Source organism: Scyliorhinus canicula, chromosome 2, assembly GCF_902713615.1.
Source record: "Scyliorhinus canicula chromosome 2, sScyCan1.1, whole genome shotgun sequence".
NCBI lineage: Eukaryota > Metazoa > Chordata > Chondrichthyes > Carcharhiniformes > Scyliorhinidae > Scyliorhinus > Scyliorhinus canicula.
In genome coordinates this window covers 108,053,387-108,074,470 of record NC_052147.1, presented here as the reverse complement: position 1 = coordinate 108,074,470, position 21,084 = coordinate 108,053,387, and the positions used below count along the sequence as shown (strand labels likewise).

General features: G+C 46.8%; 1 protein-coding gene across 2 annotated transcripts in view; it reads left to right on the top strand.

The window, feature by feature from the left end:
* The first annotated feature begins 721 nt into the window (after positions 1-721).
* Positions 722-21,084, top strand: part of LOC119956958 (peroxisomal N(1)-acetyl-spermine/spermidine oxidase-like) — a 66,826-nt gene continuing 46,463 nt past the window's right edge. Inside the window, exon 1 of one of the 2 annotated variants that reach the window (XM_038784544.1) lies at positions 722-827. The gene's annotated coding sequence lies outside the window, so the exon portion shown is untranslated. The remainder of the gene's footprint in view (positions 828-21,084) is intronic. The other variant, XM_038784543.1, reaches the window with a different exon arrangement.

The following is a 21,084-nucleotide window of genomic DNA, read 5'->3' as shown; positions in this document are numbered from 1 at the left end:
TCCAAAATTGCCCTTGGTATTGGGTGGGGTTATGGGGTAGGGTGGAGGTGTTGACCTTGGGTAGGGTGCTCTTTCCAAGAGCCGGTGCAGACTCGATGGGCCGAATGGCCTCCTTCTGCACTGTAAATTCTATGATTAAAAAACTTCTGGCCTGAAGGGCGTGAATATGTGTTGGACTGTCATTTAAATATGGTGCCTGGACCGTTGACCCCCATGGTGTAATTGCAGGAGAGAGGAATCACTGCCCCCCCCCCCCCCCCCCCCCCCCGGGATTTGATGAGCTCCTTGCTGATACATAATTAATGAGATAAGTAGCGGAAAATCAGGTGCAAAAATCTGCCCCGCCACTCAGCGGGAAAGATGCAGATTTTCCCACCTGCCTCAATGTTCTGACCCAAAAGCAAGTGAGCCCAAATAAGTCATGCTGATACATTAAGAACAGCTGTCAAATGAGAAAGCACTTTGTGTAAAGGACAAAGTTACAAAGAAATAAGCCAAGCACTCTTTACACATAATTACTCAGCAATAGAATGTGAAAAGATTTGTGCAAGAATTGAATTGGTGAAAGTTGCAAAAGACTGGTGTTAAGTCTGATTTGTTTCAATCTCAACTAAGGTTTGGGAGTGTAAACATTTTGTTACTCATTAGCTTCTCAATGACATCTGACTTGCAGTATTTTATTACTTTGAACAGTAAAGCACTTGAGTTGGACACCACCTTTGGCCAGTTATAGAAGGTAAGGAATTGGGAGCTAAAATATCCTGAGGAGAATCCTGTGGAAGGATACATCTGGATACATCTGGTCAAGTCAATAAGTACAATTAAAGGTAGGTAAGAAATTCCAAAAATAGACAGGCACCGACGCATAATTGTCAATAGTGAAAATCAACAGAGCGTTAGAAGTTGGCAGCAAACTGGTTGTTATACGGAGACTGCCATATAAACGTAAGCTCCATGAAAAATGAGAGAATAAATTCAACTACTGACCAAAGAGTTCAGCTGAACAATGTACCACGTTCGTGTCATATATAAGCTAGTTTTAGAGGCTGTTTGCCTGATTGCACATCAGGAAATTTTGACTGTCGAACAAATAATGTGATAATTTTATGCTTTCATTTGCGACTCCATGTAACTGCAAAGGTCTGTCAACAAACTTAATTTTGGTCAAAGGTGGTGTAAGGTTGTGCAAAAGGAGAGTGTTATGCACTATTTTACCCGTTCTTGAGACTGATCTAAGGGAGATTTTAATTCCACCTTCCTGTCAAATTAGCATTTTTACTGGACAGTTGGGTTTAAATTTCCAACATCTGTTTGTCCATAGGCATTATAATTTGAATCCAATACATTAGATCCAGTAATTTATGTTGTGCTTTGTTTGTGGAGCTGGATGTGTCTGGATATATTCCTTCGGACATCCTTAAGGCACAGGTTGTTAAACCCTGAGCTTTAGCACACACCTTCCTTGACAGTTACATTCTGAATCGCAAATAAAAATGAAAGAAATGCAAATGCCAGAAATTGGAAAATGTTGGAAATACACGTTGGTGTAAATTTTACAATTCCACCCACCATGGGAATTGTCACGGATGGGACGGATAATTAGAAGGACCATTAAAAGGTCCGTTGACCTCGGATGGAACTTCCGGTCCCTAGGCGGGAAGGACTGGAAAATCCCATCTGTTGTATATTTTATATCTTTGTAGATATGACACTAGTTTCTTTGTATGTAACGGGTTCCATTCACAGTATTATAAATGTCTACTCCATGTTACAGCTGTGGCTTCCAGCTTGTCCTAAATGTGTTTGCTTTTCTCTGAGTCCACACCCAGGCTTAACCAATCAAGCACCGTGAACATCAATAACAAACAGATTCCCTATTCAAACAGTGAACAGTTGATACTGCATTGCGCAACAGTATTGCAGTGGTGGGGGTGGAAAACAGGCCACTGCTTTGGAAGGAGATCATGCCAATAGAAATAGTTCCGAAAAATTAGCCAAGCTTTCCAACTTCAGCACTGCTGATGCATGCTGGGAATGCATATAAGAGGAAATTCTGCACTGCCAACACATTATTGCCTGACCTGCAGGTGCACTATCGCAAATAAAACTGGATTATGGTTTCAGAAAAGCTTTTTCCTGACGGTGATAAACTTCCATCTTAGCATTTCTCATTCTGAGGTACCTTTGTGTGACAGCTTCTAAGTGATTGTAACATAGTCTCATCTTTTCGTTTGGTTCACGTCTGGGATCTCAGGAAAGTAGCTGAAACTATGCTGCGCTTGCACATTCACAAAACAAAATGGAAGCCCCACCCCCTGCAATCCACAAAATGAAAGTGTACCAACTGACAGCTATAAGTTTTTCAGCCTGGCACTTTGCATGATTGAGCAGGTCTTCCTGAAAATAACGGCTTGTGTTGGTAATGGTGGCTCCAAGCTTGTTCGATGACAGAAACATACTGGTGCTCTGAATGCTTCAACGTGTTTTCAAGGCCTTACTGACTCAGAAATCAGGACACCCAGGAAAATCTGTATCCCCACTGCAATCAGCTGAATACAAATATAGAACATAGAACAGTACAGCACAGAACAGGCCCTTCGGCCCTCAATGTTGTGCCGAGCCATGATCACCCCACTTAAACCCACGTAACCCCGTAACCCAACAATCCCCCCATTAACCTTACACTACGGGCAATTTAGCATGGCCAATCCACCTAACCCGCACATCTTTGGACTGTGGGAGGAAACCGGAGCACCCGGAGGAAACCCACGCACACACGGGGAGGACGTGCAGACTCCACACAGACAGTGACCCAGCCGGGAATCGAACCTGGGACCCTGGAGCTGTGAAGCATTGATGCTAACCACCATGCTACCGTGAGGCCCCAAATCAATTGGTTTATATTTGAAAAGGCTTGGTGAGTTTTGCTTGGGACGATGAAAACACTGAGAGCAAAGGATGGTATGTGAAGGTATCAGGGGTGGGATTCTCCGATAATGGGGCTAAGTCTTGACGCCGTTGTAAACGCCGGAGCGTTTTATGAAGGCATCATCTGGCCCCTAGGAGCAGCAATCCTGTGTCGCACAGGGGGCCAGCACGGCACTGGAGCGCCTCACACAGCAATTAGCCTGCCCGGCGATCAGTTGGCCCCGATCCCTGGCCACCGTGCAGGCGCCCACTGGAGTCAGATCCACCCTCACCCCCCACCAGGACGGCCCCCGCAGCCAGAATGCCGAGGTCCCGCCGGGTAGGACCACCCTGGGGGGTGCCCCCACGCCATCACCATAGCGGAGGCGGAAGAGACCCCCTCCCCTGCGCATGCGCCGGTATGACGTCAGCAGCCGCTGACACTCCGGCGCATGCACGGACTTACGCCGGCCGGCGAAGTCCTTTCGGCCATGGCTGGCGTGGAGCCCAAAGCCATTCACGCCAGCCGGCAAAGTGGAAACCACTCCGGCGGGGGCCTAGCCCCTCAATGTGAGTGGTTGATCCCTAAATGTGCGGAGAATTCCACACCTTTGGGGCGGCCCGCGCCGGAGTGGTTCACGCCACTCCTACACGCCGGGACCCTCCGCCCCGCCGGGTAGGGGAGAATCCTGGCCCTTGTATTTACTCAGCATCTTTTATAACCTCAGAACATCCCAAATTGTTTTACAGTTGAAAAAGTACATTGCAGTGTATAGTCATCATTGCAAATCAAGAGGCTCAGCCAATCACGCCCACATGTTCTGGGCCTGCCCCAGACTTGCCGGGTTCTGGACAGCCTTCTTTGAGGTGATGTCCAAGGGTGTCGGGGTGAGGATGGAGCCATGCCCGAGAGTCGTAGCCTTCTGGGTATTGGACCAGCCAGGGGAAGAGTGCCGACACCCTAGCTTTTGCTTTCTTAATCGCAAGCCAGAGAATCCTGCTTGGCTGGTGATCAGCAGCACCACCCACAGCTGCAAACTGGTTGGCAGACATGTCGGAATTTCTTCACCTGGAGAAGATCAAGTACACCATCCGTGGGTCAGACCAGGGCTTCCACAAAGTGTGGGGGCCATTCATCAACCTGTTCCAAGACCTGTTCAAAGCCAAATGCGACCAGGTAGAGAGGGGGGAAGGGAAGTAGGAGGGAACCCAGGGGAGTCGCAGAGAGAGAAATGGGGGAAAAGGGACAATGGCAGGGGGCAGGAAGCCCCCTCCCCCGCCCCCACACACACTGAACCCAGAAAGACAATAGGAAACTGGAAAAGACACCCAGGGCAAAGGTTGGTGCCAGGAAAGAACCAGACTACCAACGGGGGGTGGGCGGGAGGGGGGAGCAGGGATGGGGGAGGGCGGACGGAGAGAATGCATGTAAAATTTGTAAATAAGAAATATCACAATGTGTAAATACCAGGTATACTCTATGTTGAATCGCTAGTCTGTAAAAATTGGAAAAATACCAATAAAAATATATTTTTTAATATCATTGCAATGCATGAATTTTCAGCAACAAATTTGCACATTTCCCTGTAATCCTCATCACCATCATCCTAATTACCACTGTCTAATTACCTTCATTCAGTTAAACCCTATGGATTTTGCCTTGATTTCTGTATAAGTATGTATATGATATCCAAAACAAAAATTAAATTTGTCCAACTCAATCCCTGTAGCTAATGGTTAACAGAAATAATTTAGAATCACCCTGCACAAGCTCTTAGCATCTATATTCTGTGATTATTTACCTGCCTTAGAACTCTGACAAAATCTCCCTGCTGGCTAAAGCTTTGGAGGTCAAAGTTGATGAGGACACTTCAGGTAGCTGAGTTTGGTGACTCGTGAAACCCCTGAGTGACTGGTTGTAGACTGAATCTTCTTGGTATAGGTTGGCCCAGCCTTCTGTGTGGCACTATAAAGGACACTGTGAATGGATGGTGGGGAGGAGTGATGGTGCCTCTCACATTAAGACCACACTCTAGGGGCCTCGGTACTCCTGAAGGTCTCTGCGAGAACAGGAGTGACATGATACTCTGGAAACCTCTATCAATGCTGTCCCTAATTCCATGTCTGCAGCTGTCTGAGCATCCATGACGGGTGGTACATCATCTCAAATGTGCAAATATAAAAATCTTGCACAAGCTCCAAAAACCAAGGCCTTTGTCTTCTTCAGAAAAAGCGTTCACCTTCGATTATAAACTTGAGTTTATCTGAACCCCCCCCCATCTCACAAACAGAGAATTTATTAACCAAGCATTGAACAATTCAAGTGTCCATTTTTCCCAAACCTGAACAAAAGTTCTTTATTTCGCTGAATTTGAAACTTTTATGAGTGTTTTAAAGCCTTTTTATCTTTGCCTTTTCAGCAAGGTTCTCAATGTGCATAGTTATACATACCAAAGTACATTGGCACTTTCAGAGCCCAAGGTCTCACCTATTGCTTGTTAGATAACAATCTGGAATGCCTTAACCTCACCAGAGGGTCTAATGTAAGTGAAGAATTTCACAACATTAAGACATTCAGAGTTGACGTCAGTTTGGAAATATCCTGAACTCATGATCCATTTGACTCAGAGACAATTTCACCTCGCATCAGTCCTGAATCTCTTTCTTAATGCCATACAATCAGACACCAGCAGTACTTCTAGAGTTAAGGACAGGTGCTGTTCATCACAGAAGATCATGCACAGCTTTAATTACACAATTTCCCATAAGCGGATTTAGCGAATAAAAGATAATCAGCGAGATAAAAGTTTTTCTTTCTGTAGTATGACAAGTAGTTGATGTGTTGAGTAAGCTGGGTCTGCGAGGACTGTGTTTATTGCAGCAGTGAGAGAGACAGGCTTCCAACACTTGAAGAAATGCAACTCGATTTTATTGAACACTTAACTATAACACATGCTTTAACTGTAGGTTGACACTATGCTGACTTGACTGGAGACCTGAGGCTAACCTGACCAGACTATCTTACCACCACATGGTGTTTGTTCTAGTTGCTGCTCACGAGCTCTGACCGTCTCAGAGGCTGGATCCCGAGAGAGCGGGAAAACTCGTGCCCTCTGGTTTTATAGTGGTCGTGTCCTGTCTGGTGATTGGTTGCTCTGTTCTGTGTGCTCACTGGTTATCCTGTGTGTCAATCACTGCCTGTCTGCACACCATCATATACCTGTATGTATATTATGACATCTCACCCCCTTTTTTTAAAAAAATATGTTCAGGTCAATAAATAGTGATTGTGTGTGTACAGGAACCTGACTATATCCAAAATATGCTAACGTATTTACATGGGAAGGTGTCTAGTGTAGATAGAGGGCAGATAACACATGAGACAAAAGCCAATATGTACAGATGTGTAAACGATGAGATAACAAAGTAATGCAACATTCAGTCTATAAATTCAATCTCTGTGGTGGGCGACGAATTCTGGTTGACCGCATCAAGGGTGGGTCAGGGGCCGCCTGCACTTGAACGGGTGGAACTGCCGCCAATGTAGAGGTTGGTAGAATAACTGGCAGATCGGTGGCCTCGTGGAAGGGCGCGTCCTGAGGAACCAGCGTGCGAGATGAGACATCACGGTTGGGTGGCGGGCGTGGAAAACGACGCAGTGCCCGCTTATTACGCCAAAGAAAGGAGCCATCAGACATGTGAACGAGGAATGATCTCGGGGCCACTTGCTTGACCACCACACTGTGGCAGACCAGCCACTGTCAGGTAGCTGAACACGAACTCAGTCAGCAGGGACCAGGTCAGGTTGATCTGTGGCGTGGGCATCGTATGCCGCTTGCATTGGGCCCGAGACTGTTGCGTCCTCTGTAGGACCGGGAAGTTGTCAAGGTCTGGAATGTGGATAGCCGGCACCGTCGTTCGCAGTGTGCGGTTCATTAGGAGCTACACTGGGGACAGCCCAGTGGACAAAGGAGTCGCCCTGTAAGCTAACAGCGCCAGGTTGAAATCAGAACCTGAGTCAGCAGCTTTGCACAACAGTCTTTTAACAATGTGGACCCCTTTTTCAGCCTTCCCATTCGACTGAGGTAGTGGGGACTTGATATGACGTGCCGAAAATTGTACAGCCGGGCAAAATCTGTCCACTCCTGGCTGAAGAAGCAGGGGCCGTTGTCACTCATAACTGTGAGTGGGATGCCATGCCGGGCAAAAGTCTCCTTGCATGCCTTGATTACTGTTGTTGAGGTGAGGTCAGTCAGTTTGACCACCTCGGGGTAGTTGGAAAAGTAGTCCACCAGGAGGACATAGTCTCTGCCTTTGATATGAAAGAGGTCAACACCAACTTTGGACCATGGTGAGGTCACCATTTCATGCGGCTGTGGAGTCTCTTTAGGCTGAGCCGGCTGGAACCTTTGATAGGTTGGGCAATTGAGGACCGTGTTGGTGATATCTTGGCTGATGCCTGGCCAATATACTGCCTCTCGGGCTCGACAGCGACACTTTTCGACCCCCAGGTGACCCTCGTGGATTTGGCAGAGGACCAACTCTTGCATGCTCTGTGGGATCACAATTCTGTCCAGCTTCATTAGTATGCCGTCTACCACCACTAGATTGTCCTTTACATTATAAAACTGGGGGCACTGCCCCTTTTGCCAACCATCCGTGAGATATCGCATGACCCGCTGGAGTAGAGGATCCCTGGCTGTCTCCTGACGAATTTGCACAACCCTTTCATCAGTGGCCTGAAAGTTGGAGGCACAGAATTGCACCTGCGCGTCTATTTGACAGACAAAGTCAGTCTGCTCACACGGTGTGGTGATAGATCTGGAGAGTGCATCGGCCACAATGAGGGTCCATGCCCGTGGTGTACACCAGGTCGAAATCATAGCGTTGGACTTTGAGGAGGATACGTTGTAGCCGTGGCGTCATGTCATTGAGGTCTTTTTGGATGATGTGAACCAATGACCTGTCGTCCGTCTTGACCGTGAATTTGGGGAGGCCACACACAGGGCTAAATTGCTGGCTTTTAAAAGCAGACCAAGGCAGGCCAGCAGCACGGTTCAATTCCCATATCAGCCTCCCCGAACAGGTGCCGGAATGTGGTGACTAGGGGCTTTTCAAAGTAACTTCATTGAAGCCTACTTGTGACAATAAGCGATTTTAATTTCATAATCATGGAACTTGTCGATCCCTGTGAGGAGGCCCAGGCAGTCTTTTTCAATCTGAGCGTATCATTGCTCAGTGGATGTCATGGCTCTAGAGGCATATACAACTGGGGCCCAGGAGGAGAAGTCGTCCAGCTGGAGGAGCACTGCCCCAATGCCAGCCTGGCTCGCGTCGGTGGATATTTTCGTCTCCTTCGCGAGGTCGAAAAACACCAGCACCGGGGCCTTGGCGAGTTTCGCCCTGAGCTCACGCCACTCTTGTTCATGAGCGGGTAGCCACTGGAAGTCCATAGTTTTTTTAATGAGATTGCGGAGAGCTGTGGTGTGTGATGCAAGGTTGGGGATAAACTTCCCAAGGAAGTTGACCATCCCTAGGAAGCGGAGTACCGCCTTCTTATCCTCCGGGGCCTTCATGGCATTGACCTCCGACACCTTGTCTGCATCTGGCTTCACACCGAACTGCAAAATATGGTTGCCAACGAACTTTATTTCTGCTTGACCGAACGAGCATTTGGCTCTGTTGAGTCGGAGGCCATGCTCGTGGATCCTGTGGATCGATGTGCTCCTGAGGACATAGACATAGAACAGTACAGCACAGAACAGGCCCTTCGGCCCTCGATGTTGTGCCGAGCAATGATCACCCTACTTAAACCCACGTAACCCGTATACCCGTAACCCAACAATCCCCCCATTAACCTTACACTACGGGCAATTTAGCATGGCCAATCCACCTAACCCGCACATCTTTTGGATTGTGGGAGGAAACCGGAGCACCCGGAGGAAACCCACGCACACACGGGGAGGACGTGCAGACTCCACACAGGAGTTGTGGACCAGATAATGATATCATCGACGTACACTCGCACACCCTCGATGCCCTCCATCCTTTTTTCCATTATGCGGTGGAACACCTCTGAGGCGGAGATGATGCCAAAGGGCATTCGGTTGTAACAGTAGCGACCGAATAGGGCGTTAAATGTGCACAGCTTTCGACTGGATGCATCCAGCTGTATTTGCCAAAACCCCTTGGAGGCATCCAGCTTCGTGAAGAACTTGGCATGAGCCATCTCGCTGGTTAGCTCTTCTCGTTTAGGTATTGGGTCGTGTTCCCTCATGATGTTACAGTTCAAATCTTTGAGGTCGATACAGATTCGAAGTTCCCCTAATAGCTTTTTGTCACAAACCATGGAGCTAACCCAGTCCGTGGGTTCCGTGACCTTAGAAATGACGCCCTGGTCCTGGAGGTCCTGCAACTGCTGCTTGAGGCGGTCCTTAAGGGGTACCGGCACCCAATGCGGTGTGTGGACCACAGCGGTGGCGTTTGGCTTCAGTAGGATTTTGTATCGGTAAGGGAGTGTGCCCATACCTTCGAACACGCTATGGTATTGTGCTATGATGTCATCGAGTTGGGCTTGGAAGTTAACATCTGGCGAGGCCGTTGCCTCTGCGGACGACCTGGTGTGAACCCGCTGCACAATGTTCAGGAGTTTGCAGGCCCAAGCACCGAGCAGGGAAGCTCTGTTGGTTCCTACAATTTCAAAATGCAACGATGGGACACCACAAGCTGGCATGAGCCACTGGCAGCAATGGCATTGCCATTGTAATCATGGAGTTGGCAGGCCGATGGAAGAATGCTTGGCTTGACGCGGAGGGTTTCAAGGTCAGACTTTGAAATGAGGTCCAGCTTGTAGGCGAGCCTTGTTGACCGTGAGGGTGACACACCACTCATCGTCCGGATCAATGCTCATTATTGGGAGTTGTTTCACCATCGTTGATAAAGGCAGCGTATGCTTGGTGATGATGCCCACCCGGAATGGGGATGTGAGGCCCTCAGTGTTGGGATCTGGAAGAATGTCGGGGTCGGAGTCTGTGATGGGTTGCTGTGCTGATCAAACGTTCCTGCGCTGTGGCTGGGATCGCTGTGCGTTGGGCAGTGGAGCAGATCTGCAAAGGGCTGCGTAGTGGCCAAGCTTGCCACACTGGAGACAGCGTTGAGATTTTGCACGACAGTGCCGCTTTAAATGGGCGGAGCCACAGTTGTAGCACGTCATGGCGCCGCCGTCAGGACAATCCGTGCGCCAACGTGCCTGCGCAGTGCGGTCGAACGACGTGCGCACTTGCGCGGTTCGGTCGTCGGACTCGCCGCCCCCTTGGTTGTGGCGCACATGCACAGGAACCCGGGAAAAGCGCGAGAAATGGCCGCCCTCATCCAGATTCAGGCCCTGCATTTGTTTGATGGCCTGCACCCGTTCCGCATCGTGGGGGTTTTGCCGTGCCGTTTCTGCCGCCTTGATATGGGAGTACGAGTTGTTAGTGTGTTCATGGAGGACGCAGGTCTCGATGGCGATGGGAAGGGTGAACTGCTTAACTTTAAGGAGCTGCTGGCGAAGGGGATCAGAGTGGACCCCGAAAATGATCTGATCCCAGATCATGGAATCGGGAGTGGAGCCATAGTTGCATGACTGCACGAGGATGCGGAGATGAGTTAAAAAGGACTGAAAAGGTTCATCCTTACCCTGAAGCCTCTGCTGGAACACATAGTGTTCAAAGCTCTCATTGACTTTGATGTCACAGTGGCTGTCGAATTTCAGCAGGAATGTCTTGTCCTCGCCTTCAGCAAAGGTGAGGGAGTTGAAGATGTGGATAGCGTGGTCCCCGGCTGTAGAAAGGAAGTGATCTTCCTGGCATCCGATGCGGCCTCGAGATCGGTGGCTTCAAGATATAGCTGGAACGTCTGCTTGAAAATCTTCCAGTTAGAACCAAGGTTGCCAGCGATGCGGAGCTGCGGGGGAGGGCGGCCGCTGTCCATGTTACCGGATGGCTGATCGCTGGACAAAGGCAGATTATCTCAAGGTAGGTCCATCAAACTCAAGCATAACTCACTGGTACCATGATGTGTTGTGTAAGCTGGGTCTGCAGCGGTGGGAGAGACAGGCTTCCAACACTTGAAGAAATGCAACTCGATTTTATTGAACATTTAACTAAAATACATGTTTTAACTGTAGGTTGACATAATGCTGTCTTGACTGGACACCTGAGGCTAACCTGACCAGACTATCTTACTACCACATGGTGTTTGTTCTAGTTGCTGCTCACGAGCTCTGCCTGTCTCAGAGGCTGGTTCCCGAGAGAGCGGGAAAACTAGTGCCCTCTGGTGGACCATAGTGGTCATGTCCTGTCTGGTGATTGGCTGCTGTGTTCTGTGTATTCACTGGTCATCCTGTGTGTCAATCACTGCCTGTCTGCACACCATCATATACCTGGATGTATATTTTGACGGTAGTATCCATTAAATTTACTTGCACACCCTTTAGTTTACTGGCGTGAGATGTTTCGAATTATTTGTATCCTTGATCGATAATGCTGCATTCCTCACCTTTACTAACTCTTCCACCAGGCCCAGTAATTGCAACTCTCATGCTAAGGGGGAAAAGAAACACCATTTCCTCTCTGAATGAGTTATTCAATAATTCTGACTCTTTCACGGAACTCACAGTTCCTATACCTTATTGAGCACTAATTATGGGTAAGGAAAGACCTTAATTGGCCTGGTTCTGTTGGGGCATCACCAGACAATATTTGACACAGAGACACATGAGGAGATAATAATAAGCAGTTAATAAAAGTACACAGAAATCTAGGCCGTGTCATAGGTGTGTTGATAGTAAAAACAATGTTAAACTTACCTAGCCTTAACTGGAGTTTTTTTCGTTTGTTTCTATAATCTTTATTGTCGCAAGTAGGCTTACATTAACACTGCAGTGAAGTTACTGTGAAAATCCGCTAGTCGCCACACTCCGGCGCCTGTTCGGGTACACCGAGGGAAATTCAGAATATCCAAACTATCCAACAAGCACGTCTTTCGGAACTTGTGTGAGGAAGCCAGAGCACCTGGAGGAAACCTACGCAAACACAGGGAGAACGTGCAGACTCCGCACAGACAATGACCCAAGCGGGCATCAAACCTGGGACCCTGGAGCTGTGAAGCAACAGTGCTACCCACTGTGCACCATGCTGCCCAGCCAGTTCTGGGCATCACATATTAGGAAAGGTATGAAGGCTTTAGATTCATGAGAATGGCCTCAGGAATGAGGAATTTAATTTATTGAAAATAGATTGGAGAAGTTAGGACAATTTTTCTTGGAGAAGAGACGGTTGAGAGAAGATTTGATAAACGTATTTATAATCATGAGGGGTCTGAATAGATCAGATAGGTGGAAGCCATTCCCATTGGTGGAAGGATCAAGAACAAGAGGGCACAGATTTAAGATAATTGACAAAAGAAGCCATGGCGACATGAGGGGGGAACATTCTCAGGGTTACTGTCGTAGACAATATTTTCCCCGGTTCTGGACTGTGATAGAAAGATTCAAACAAGGTTCGTTAGGTAAGCAAAACTAAGCTTTATTTACGAACTGCAACTGCTAGCAGTATGGCTGAGACTTGGAGTCGGAAGGCAGTCAAGTACAAACTACTGGTTCCCTTCCAAGTCTGCAGTATCACAAAAGAATAAGACAATTTTTATACATTATAGGATCAAGATAACATGAATACAGCCAGGTCAGGAATTTGATCAAAAGTAAAACATAAGTAGTAATCATTAAAATGGCGTCACCTTGCTGACCTTTAGAGGACTCGGGGTCTCATATCATTATCTTGTCTTTTGGTGCATATTTAAGAAATGGAGCAAACCTGTTTAAGTACCGAAAGAGACAGGTTTTTAGCTTATAGAACATAGAACAGTACAGCACAGAACAGGCCCTTCGGCCCTCAATGCTGTGCCGAGCCATGATCACCCTACTCAAACCCACGTATCCACCCTATACCCGTAACCCAACAACCTCCCCCTTAACCTTACTTTTATTAGGACACTACGGGCAATTTAGCATGGCCAATCCACCTAACCCGCACATCTTTGGACTTAGATGGGGTGACGAGGATAGGGTGGGGCAGTGGGCCCAGGTAGGGTATCCTTGGACAGCTTATCGTGTGTATTTAGACTGCTCTGGTCTTATGACGAATGAGCTTTATCCGAGTTTAGAGTCAGCCAGTTCTCGGGTCAAGTTGACCTTGGCTGCTTGTATTTGTGCCTTAGGTTACGCAAAGTCAGTTTAAATTTAATTGTACCAAGAAACTTGACTAGTTTTCCCATCATGCCATTATTTGCTTCGCACAATACCACATTACGATGTGGAATGCACTGCCTGAGAGTGTGGTGGAGGCTGGTTCAAACTTGGCATTCAAGTGGGATTATTATCCAAAAAGGATGAATATGCAGAGGTACAGGGGGAGGCCGGGGGAATGCTCATACGGAGAGCCAAAAGGCTTCCTGTATGTAACAATTCCATGATTCTGAGATATTCGGTATATGGTCAAAAGTTTTGGTCAAGGAGATGCATTTCAAATGGCATCTTAAACTTCGCAAGAGAGTGACAGAAAAATATTCGGTAGTGAATTACAGAGCTCAGAATTTAGACAGCAGAAGGGGCAGTCACAAATACTGGGGTAAAGGAAATCCGGAATAAATACCTTGGTATATGGCTCCCTGACATATAGTGAAATATTTGTAGAATCCACAGGGCAGAAGGAGGCAATTTTCCCATCAAGTCTGCACCAATCCTCCGAAAGGATACCCTACCTGGGCCCACAGCCCCACCCTATCCTCGTAACCCTGTAACCCCATCTAAACTTTGAACACTAATGGGCAGTTCAGCATGGTCAATCCACTTAAACTGCACATCTTTGGTCACTAAGGGCCAATTTTGCGTAGCCAATCCATCCAACCTGCACATCTTTGGACACTAATGCTCATTTTTGCATGGCCAATCCACCTAACCTGCACATCTTTGGACTGTGGGAGGAAACCGGAGCACCCGGAGGAAACCCACGCATACAAGGGGAGAAGGTGCAAACTCTACACAGACAGTCATCCAAGGCCAGAATGGAACCTAGATCCCAGATTCTTAAGTTATAGAATGCTATATGTCCTCAAAACAGTATAATATTAGCCTAAATACATTTTGTTGCAGGGTCATATTTAGTTGTCCCAAGCGCTACCAATTATAACATTGTTACTGTGACTCCTTTTTGTTCAAACTTAAGAAAATAAATAATAATTTAAAAATGGAAAACCAGCACTACCTAGTAGAAAATAAGTTTTTATATTAAAAATGCAATTCTTGTCACATCAGTGTAAACTTCTTACAAAACATTGCATATGTAGCCCAGATTTGCATAACAGCATCCTACAAAACAGTTGACGACCAGAGTGAATGAATTCACACCAAAAATGTGGCATTTAGGCACAATTTGCATCACAGTTTGCACAGTGACTGTAGAACACAACAACAATCACAGCACTCTAACTCATCACATGCAACTTTCACATTCCCAATGTCTTGCCCACGCAGGTGTGCCTGTTGATGGATGACAAATGAACACTTTATTTTCTTTAAAACAACATAGAGAATGGACTGTCTGCATTTGAACAAGATGGAGTCAAGAGGTCAGGTGACCTAATTCTTTGATTGCCAAATATACATGAAACCGCATAAGGCTTTATGTAGTCTGTTTTTCTGGTCAGGGTCTAAAAGTGTAAATCACCATCTGGAACACTGCATTGAGAAGACATTAAAGCAACCTATAGATTTTACAGTTGGATTTGTTTAAGTGTCTACAGAAACTGATATACGATGATCACACAGACTTAGTGGCTGCGGATTGAAATGCAACATAATGGGTGCGAGGCAAAACCATTCTATCAAAATGGGATGCAAATAGCCAGGATAAAAAGCCAATATTTGTCGATGCTAATGTTGTCAAGGATCATTTGAGTGGACAAAGGGAATACTAATACTGTCACCCGACAAAAATTAGTTTGCAATAAGAAACACTTCATCGTCACACATCTTAAATGCATGATGTCAGTGATGCACTATCAATTACGACGAGACGAGAGTAGAATGTAATCGAGGCTTTATTACACAGAGGTGTGTGGCCTCCGACAGCAGTTGACGAAATGGCTGCTGGACGGGGAGCACACATATTTATACTCTGCCTACTGGGTGGAGCCAGCAGGCAGGGATCTACCCCTGTACCTGTAGTACAGAGGACTTACTGTAAAACCCATATGTATATACAGTATATACATCAGTGGTGATTACCACAGTCAGTCAGTCTGGGAGACAAAGAGACTCAACGGGAATCCACCAATAGGCAGAGAAGTGGAGCTAGTTTTTTTACATACAGATTTGTAGAATAATGCCAGATCTTCGCTTTTGAGTTTCGACTCCAACTTTGACTGGAGCAAAGCCAAAAAACTGTTGCAAGGAGTGAATCACTCTGAATTCATCACCAGAAACTTCCTTCAGTGAACTAAAAGGGAACCATCAGGCCTGCAACATTCCCACCTTCTATCTCGCAAGACAAGAGTAAAAGTTACTTCTTGGACTCTTTAAAAACAGAAGTGCGTGCTACCTCTTTTGTAAATACCTTTTCTTGTGTGTCAGTGTGCGTGAGTCTTGTGTAATCGTACTGTTGTGATTATGTTCGAGTTTTAAGAAATAAATATTTATTCTTTTGTTTAAGTTAAACTTATGAGAAAGCTCCCTGTCTTGTGTTTGTTCTAGTGAGTCACAGTACTCAAGAGGTTCAAACATATCCTCTTTAAAATGCATTTTATTGTAGTCAGTTAGAGATAGAAACAGGAGAAACCATTCTGCCAAGTCTCCTCTGTGTGCAGCACACCCACTAGCACATAGCAATATATGTAAATACTACTATAAGTACTTTCCTTTTACTTCCTCTCTTGATAGATAATCACATTCATATTCAACATTTTCTTAGGTATTTGCTATTTGCAGCAATATAGCCTGCGGGGCCCTTGAATATGTATTATCTATAGCTGATCTTCCGATGTATGTTTACTTGACCCAAGGCATAGGCTGTGGTGATTAAAGATCTTGGGCGGGATTCTCTGAACACCCCCCCGTCGGATCGGAGAATCATCGGGGGAGGGCGGCGTGAATCCCGCCTCCGACGGCTGCTGAATTCTTCAGCGCTGGAGATTTGGCGGGGGCGGGAAACGCGCCGCGTGGGTCTCCCCCGGCGATTCTCCTGCCCTCGATGGGCCGAAGTCCCGCCCGTTCTATGCAGGTCCCGCCGGCGTAAATTGGAGTTGATCTCTTACCGGCGGGACCTGGCGGCGCGGGCGGGCTCCGGGGTCCTCGGGGGGGGCGCGGGGCGATCTGGCCCCGGGGGTTCCTCCAAGGTAGCCTAGCCCACGATCAGAACCCACTGATCCGCGGGTGGGCCTGTGCCGTGGTGGCACTCTATTCCTACACGCCGCCTGTGTAAGTCTCTACAATGGCTGCCGCGAAGGTGAACCCCCCTGCGAATGCGTGGGGATGACGTCAACTGATGCTGAAGCTCCCGCGCATGCGCGGACCCGCACCGGCCAGTGGAGTCCCTTCGGCCCCGGCTGGCGTGGCGCCAAAGGCCTTCCATGCCGGCCGGCGGGGGCGCAAACCACTCCGGCGCCGGCCTAGCCCCTGAAGGTGCAGAGGATTTCACACCTTTGGGGCGGCCCGACGCCTGAGTGGTTCCCGCCACTCCACTGCGCTGTTTCTGCCCACCCCGCCAATTCCCAGAGAATCTCGCCCCATGGTACCAACCATTGCTTATTCTCAAAATAACTTACAATCAGTAAAGCTACTAAATTTGACCTTAAACTTTATGTTGAAAGATACCTCCGAAATTGAATCAACAGATGAGGTACATCAAAAACACCACATAGTTGTTGATACAATAATGCATTTTGATATGGAAGCTGAATATATATGTGGCATCTTTGACGTTGACAACCTTATCCTCACCCTTGTCACTTCAAGGCTTTCCTGCATTGACTCAGTCACCCCAATGCCGCAAATTATAATTCTAAATACTCATCCTTGCAGATAAATCTTTTTCATTGTCATGCCTCTCACTATTTATATAGTCACCTCCAGACTTCCGACATTAAATTCTGCCTTTCTCTGCCAATGACCTTCTGGGTATGCCCTAACTGACCTCCCTTCAACCCATCACTTGTAATTAATAATAATTATAATAATCTTATTGTCACAAGTGGGCTTACATTAACACTGTAATGAAGTTACTGTGAAAAGCCCCTAGTCGCCACATTCCTGCACCTATTCGGGTACACAGAGGGCGAATTCAGAATATCCAATTCACCTAACACGTCTTTCAGGACTTGTGGGAGGAAACTGGAGCACCCGGAGGAAACCCACGCAGACACAGGAAAACATGCAGACTCCACACAGACAGTGATCCAAGCCAGGAATCGAACGTGGGTCCCTGACGCTGTAAAGCAACAGTGCTGCCCTAACTGTGCCATCAGTTGCCCAGATCCCAACTCAGAAGTGCTTATATGGAAATGCAACAGAGTCCCGTTTTTGGCCGCATTTAGCGGGATGTTTTCTGGTGCTTGCAGTGCCGAGAACGATCCCACTATTAAACGGGACTCCAAGGCTGCACTTAGGCTCATTTCCTGCACTAATGAACTCAGCTTGTCAGTGCAGAAAGTTTGGGCATCATTTTTAAATGGCGCCCCAATTTCTGAACCATTCACTGCAGACTCCCGACCCCTCCAATGCCCCAACTTTCTAATTAAGGGGTCCTCGATCCCCCTCCGTACCACACCTCATAAGGGCAGGGCACCCCGGGCCCAATCTCTGGCACAGGAAATATGCCACCTGGGCACACTGGCATTACAAGGGTGGCACCCAATTGGCACTCCCAGGGTGCCAGATTGGCAGTGCCATGGTGCCTGAGTGGCACTGGTCATGCCAGGGTGCCACACTTCTCATAGCCTGACCACTAAGGGGCTCCGGATAGCCTGGGAGACACCCCAAGTGCCGGTATGCCTGGTTCACATTTGTGGGAACCAGTGCCAAGTGACGCCCGCTCGGGGTCTCCGAGACGAGGCCGTTAACTCAGCACCTTGGGTAACTCTGGCGTAAACATATTTAAGTGAGCTTAACTGTACACTTAAATATGCAAATCTGAATCCTGCCCATTGAGGGTGGGATCCGATCACGACCCCTGGCAAGATCCTGTTAGATCGTGTAAGGCATAACGGGTGTCATCAAATGGGCCTCGCCACGTCCCGAGTTGGGTGCGGTGAGGCAGTCAGATCAAGCCAACAACCTCTGTAATTCTCCCTGTATCTTGCCTTCTCTCTTGCTATTAGACCACTTTAAAAGCCCACCATTCTGAGCAAAAACCCTCCCAGTGTCTCCAATTTTGGCTCAGTGCCATTTTTTGATGATGCCTCCATGAAGCCTCTTTGACGACATTAAAGGTCCACAGTGAGAATTTTAAGATTAAATCTAGCAGTCTTAACATGTTTAAATTATGGTGGAAATGAAGCTAAGATTTAGTCCTTTAGTCACCATACTCTGAATCAAGTTAACAAAAACAAAGGGCACAGAAGGTCACTGAGGCAATAAGTCTTCATGGATGATATTGTTCCTCAGATGATATTGCTACAGATAATACATGTTAAGTGTTGATTTGATCATAGTGAGGGAAAGAAAGTCAATAAAAACATTTACCTGTACATTTCAGATATTCTGGGATTAAAAGAAACAAGAAATCATAATTTTACATTAAAACTTTAGTCTTTAAATTAGCTTCATATCCAGATTGAAATTAATCCCGATACAAAGCAGTTTTACTTCATGCCAAACAAACTCCATAACATAGGGTATACTAGAGAAGCCAATAAGGGTTTTGGGTGCAATGGAAGGAATAAGATCTTGTTAATTTACTCTGGAAATGTCCAAAGATAATTTCTCATTGTCAGCAGTATCTGATTAAATCCACAGTGCATTTACAATGCATTTACGACACAAAGCAGCCTAGGTCAGTCTGGGGGACCGACAATTAAGTTTTGGCCTTGAAGGTTAGGCAGCCTGCCTTCTATTAGCTCAAATGTTTTGGCTTAACTGCTGGAGAAAGACTGAATAAAAAGCCTTTGAGAAGCAAGCAATCATCAGAATAGAAGTGGTTTTGATGTCTTACTGCCTCATGAGTCAGTAAAAAATTTTAAAAGTCACGGTTGGAATGTAGGATAACAATGCAGCCAATTTACACAGAGCAAGATCCCACTTCCAGCAAGGATAGATGTTAATAATGTGTCTAAGAGACAAACTCTCTTGCTTTTCCTCGTGTGAGTCATATTTCTTATTCAGCTGCTTGAACAAGAAGTGCTGGTTGAAAACAAATCTGATTATCAGATTTGCGACTGAGGTCACTGTGAACTCTGGCTGAAAATAACAGTTGCTCATAATTGAATTCTTGAATCAGCTGAACACAAACTATTGAAAGGAAGTTAAGGTATAGGGTGCATTGTTCGACTGTAAATTTTCTTTCTCTACTCAAGCGAGGGGCTGGTTTAGCACAGTGGGCTAAATCGCTGGCTTGTAATACAGAACAATGCCAGCAGCGCGGGTTCAATTCCTGTACCAGCATCCCTGAACAGGTGCCGTAACGTGGCGACTAGGAGCTTTTCACAGTAACTTCATTGAAGCCTACTCGTAGTAAGTTATTATTATCCAGTTGAAACACCACATTCCAACCTGAAATAATAAAGTTTTTGGAGTTTCTACGTTTGTTTCATTTTCTCAACGGAATTAGGATAACTTATAAAAAATAGCCTCTTAAAATCACGGGACCCAGTTCCTAATGGAGGGGGTCAAGTGGAATGAAGTAGGCTTGCTAATCTAAAATGAATACTATTCGCAAAGCAAATAGTTAATAACAGCAGGACATCTGGGGGCGGCTACCTGTTGGAAAAGAAGTTCCCCACTCGCAATGGGAGCATTAATATGTACTGCACCAGTTGAATACTAAAAGATTGTCAAATAATGGTGAAATTGTTCGAGATGTAAATCACTTAAGGTGTTAATGGAGAGGCAGGGAGTTTGGATGGGGAGCCCGACATAAGAACAATTCAAGCAAGGCTGGGATGTGGAGGTCATACAGATGTTAAAGAGGCATCATTTCGATATAGGGCAAGATTCTCTGGCCTCCCAGCAATGTATTTCTCGGTAGGAGATGGCCTACTTTTGTCCGACAACGGGATCTTCTGGGATTTCCCTTTGAATCCACCACATGCCGCCAGGAAACCCACGGAGGGGCTGTGCCATTGGCGGGACCAGAAGATTCCATTGGTGTGAACAGCCAGAAGATCATGCCCATTGTAATTGGGCTGTTGAGGCTGTAAAGATCTTAAGGCCTCATTTAAATACAGCAATGTTCTGCAAATTCCAACTTGATTGACATTCTGATTGACAGGCTGGCTGCTTGGCAGAGGGATCCATGGCGTCTGTCCCCAGCACTCATTGTGGGGAGGGATGTTGACGCTTCAGGCTTATAATCATGTTGGGTAGTTGGGGTGGGGGGGGGGGGGGGGGTAAGGCTGAAGGATCATGGCCATCGTCAGGTCTAAGGGAGGTCAATGGTTCCCTGGTGATGGAGGGGTGAAGGAGCACTCCTGTTCATTCTGGCCCATAAATTTGCTTAAAAGGAACATACCTTTAGCACTTACTTTGGCCAGTCAGGCCTGTGAAGAGTGGCATCTTTGTCATTGACAAGCGATTCATCACCAAAAACATTAATTTGCATTCATATAGTGCCTTTAATGTAATAAAATGAGCAAGGAGTTTCACAAGAGCATTATAAAACAAAGTATGACATGGGCATAGGGAGACCTTGGGACAGATATGCATAGGAATGGTCAAAGAGTTAAGTCTCAAAGGAGGAATATGAGGCACAGACATTTAGGGAGGGAATTCGAGGGCTTAGGACTCAGGCAGCTGAAAGCATAGCCACTGTTGATGGTGCAGATACAATCAGGAATGCTCAAGATGCCAAAATTAGGGGATTGATGATAGCTTGGAGTGTTTGGGGGCTGGAAGGGGTCACAGAAATAGGGGAATGTGAGACCACACAG